This window comes from Silene latifolia, chromosome 1 (genome assembly GCF_048544455.1).
Source record: "Silene latifolia isolate original U9 population chromosome 1, ASM4854445v1, whole genome shotgun sequence".
In the NCBI taxonomy this organism is placed as follows: Eukaryota; Viridiplantae; Streptophyta; class Magnoliopsida; order Caryophyllales; family Caryophyllaceae; genus Silene; species Silene latifolia.
In genome coordinates, this window is record NC_133526.1 from 164,407,795 (window position 1) to 164,411,251 (window position 3,457).

General features: G+C 41.6%; 1 non-coding gene across 1 annotated transcript; it reads right to left on the reverse strand.

Annotated features, from left to right (window-relative positions):
* Positions 1-598: 598 nt before the first annotated feature.
* LOC141618893 (small nucleolar RNA R71) lies at positions 599-705 on the reverse strand. Its single transcript, XR_012531523.1, has one exon. It is a non-coding gene; the product is annotated as a small nucleolar RNA R71 (small nucleolar RNA).
* Positions 706-3,457: the final 2,752 nt, after the last annotated feature.

Below are 3,457 nucleotides of genomic sequence, written 5' to 3' on the forward strand. Positions count from 1 at the left end.
TTCAAGTTGTTTGATATTTTGCATGTCTAGAAGGTCACAAGGTAATTTGTTACCTTTTGATCGTGAAATTGAAAGAAGTTTGACAACCAATAGAAGACTTGCTAGGAGGAATTTGAGAGGTATTGGTGAGGTTGTAGATATTCAACCAACTATTGAGTTCATCAACCCTTTTGCAAGAGAAGGTGAGGAGAACCCAACACAAAATACCACACAAAATCAACCCACAATGCCTAAGTTTTCATCACATTCCGTACCCACCGAGGAGAACCTATCCAATGGTACTCCCACACCACAACATCTAACCGGAAATTTTATTGCCAAATCCGCCTCTATCCAATTAGTCGAAAGGAGCCAATTTGGGGGGATGCCTAGTGAAGACCCTCATTCTCATATGGAAACCTTTTGTGACTATTGTGATGCGATTTCTCAAACCGGTGTAACTCAAGACCAAATTCGATGGGTCTTATTTCCTTTTTCTCTAATTGGCACCGCGAAACAATGGTTGAAGGGCCTTGATAAGGCCACTCTCGGAATTGATTCTTGGAAAAAGTTGGCTCTAGCTTTCTACAAAAAATTCTACCCACCAGAAAAGACTAACATGCTAAGAGCTCAAATTACGGGTTTTAAGCAAAGGGATGAAGAATCTTTGTATAAAGCTTGGGCGCGGTTCAAGGGAATTTGTCGCTCATGTCCTCATCATGGACTTAGCGAGTGGTTCTTGGTACAACAATTTTGGAACGGTCTATATGAAGATTCAAGGAACATTCTCAACATGGGATCAAATGGAATGTTCACCGAAGTTGATGACAATCAAACATGGAACAAAATTGAGGAAATGGCGGTCCATAACTCACAATATAGTAGACCTCGCAAGGCTACTAGAGGAGGAAAGCATGAAGTGGACTCCGTTACTAAATTGGGTGCTCAACTTAGTGCTCACATTGACACAATCAATTTGAAGTTTGAAAAAGCTATGGCTAGACTTGAAGAAGCCTAAAAATCACCAAAGCACCATGTTAATGCCATGACGGCATCTTCATCAATCCCAAGTGGGATATGTGAGAATTGTGGAACTTTGGGACATGACCAAAGTGAATGTAGAGGAACAAATGAATAAGTGAATGCTTTCCAAGCATACAAGAGTGGTACCCCTTATTCCAACTATTACAATGAAAACACCAAATTCCATCCAAATCTCTCATACAAAAGCCAAAATGTTCAAAACCCTCAAACAACATACACCCCACCTCCCATGAGAAACCAAAATCAAAGACCCTTTTACAACCAAAACCAAGGGTACCAAAATCAAAATCCATACAATCACCAAAATGACCAAGGTTTTGATGTTCAAAAAGCGGGCCTCCAAATGCAAAAGAATCAACAAGAATTTTTCACCCAAATGCAAAAAGATAGTCAAGCAAAGGAAACCACCATCAACAACATTCTAGCTCACACCAAGATGTTGGAAACCCAATTGACTCAACTAGCATCTTCAAGCTCACAAAGACTAAAGGGGCAATTACCACCTCAAAGTAATCCCCCAAGACATGAAACGGTTAGTGCCATTCACTTGAGAAGTGGTACAAGATATGAAGCACCGAAGAAGCAAGTTGAGGATGAAGTTGTGGAAGCTAGTGATAAGGAAGAAATTGTGCAAAACTCCAAGGATGGAGAACCATCAAAAGAAGAGATTTCAAAGAAAAATGAAGACAAGGTCAAGGAGAAGGAGCCCATTGTGATTAGACTTCCTTTTCCAAGTCGTCAAGCCAAGCCCAAATTTGATGACCAACTTGGAAAGTTTATGGAAATTGTGAAGAATTTGGAAGTCTCGATTCCTTTCACGGAATTAATCAATCACGTGCCGGCCTATGCAAAATACATGAAAGACATCCTCACAAAGAAGAAGTCGATCCGGAAGCTTGAGACTATCGCCTTCACTAAGGTGAGTAGTGCAATACTTCAACGGAGTTCACCTCCAAAACTCAAGGATCCGGGAAGCTTTTCAATACCGTGTACCATTGGCGACACCACGATCAACAAAGCCTTGTGTGATCTAAGAGCTAGTGTGAGTGTTATGCCGTACTCGGTGAGTAAAAGGTTGGGGATGGGAGAGCTTAAATGCACCAATATCACACTCCAAATGGCCGATAGATCGACGAAGACACCATTAGGGATATGGGAAGATGTCCCCGTACGAATTGGGAAGTTTTTCATCCCGGTGGACTTTGTCATTGTTGATATGGAAGAAGACTCCAACATTCCAATCATTCTAGGAAGACCTTTCTTACACACCGCGGGTGCGGTGATTGATGTGAAACATGGAGAGCTCACTCTAGAAGTGGGAGATGAGAGTATAACCTTTAATCTTGACAAGACTATTAGAGCTCCCCGTTTGCATGAACCGTGTTTCATGATTGATCATTATAGCCGGAAGGACGATAGGAAGAAGTCGGAACTCCAATGGAAGAAGAAAATTGAAGATGCTCCATTCAAAGAGCAAGTGAATTATGACAAAGAGAGCTTGCAATGCTCATCAAAATCAAGCAAAGAAGAAGAGGATGGCCTCATTGGCCAAGACAAGAAATTGGGAGAGTTGTCTCCATCAAATCAAGAGATTTTTAATGATTAACTTAATGAAGTTTGTGGTCTTTGGGACGACGAATTCGAAGGGATTTTTAATCCCTACATTGGTAATGCCATCGATCAAGACCGACAATAAGGGCCAAGGTCTATTGAAGAACTTTATCACGATAATGAACAAGCTTTTGATTACTTTTTCAAGGTGTTGAGCAACATCAACAACACCTTGGACATGCCCCCTTGACATCTCATCAAGAATGAGAGTTTGGTGGAGTCCTCCCTAAACCACCATTTGTAAATATTTCTAACTCCCTAACTCGCATTTCAATTCTTGTATTGCATTTTTGTTATTTTTGGATTTTTATACTTTGATCAAGATAATTGTCATGTTTGAGAGAAGTGAGGGAGGGACTAATGATTTCAATTAATGTGTAGTGCTTTAGCTTAGTGTGGGGATAGCAATTGCCTAGGCTATTCATGCCTTAGTAGTGCCCCCACAATGAAGATCACGAGATATGAAGAAGAATGAAAATGACAAGGGATATGCAAAGTACACGGATGGAACTGAATCCGGGTAAAAGGGGTCGAATCCGAGCGGATTCAAGAGAATCCGCCCGTCTTCAGGCAATCCGGGCATATTGGGCAGAAGACGCCCGTCCTTCATGAGCTAAATTTTTGAAATTTTCTGACTGACAGCAAATCTGGGCAACCTGATACAGAATCCGCCCGTCTTCAGAAAATCGCACGTCTTCTCTGAAAGACGCCCGTCTTTTTGGCTGAGGAAAACAAGAAAAATCCCTGTAAAGGAATCCGCCCGTCTTCTCTGAAAGACGCCCGTCCCGCATTTTCAAATCCGCCCGTCTTTAGGCGAGAATTT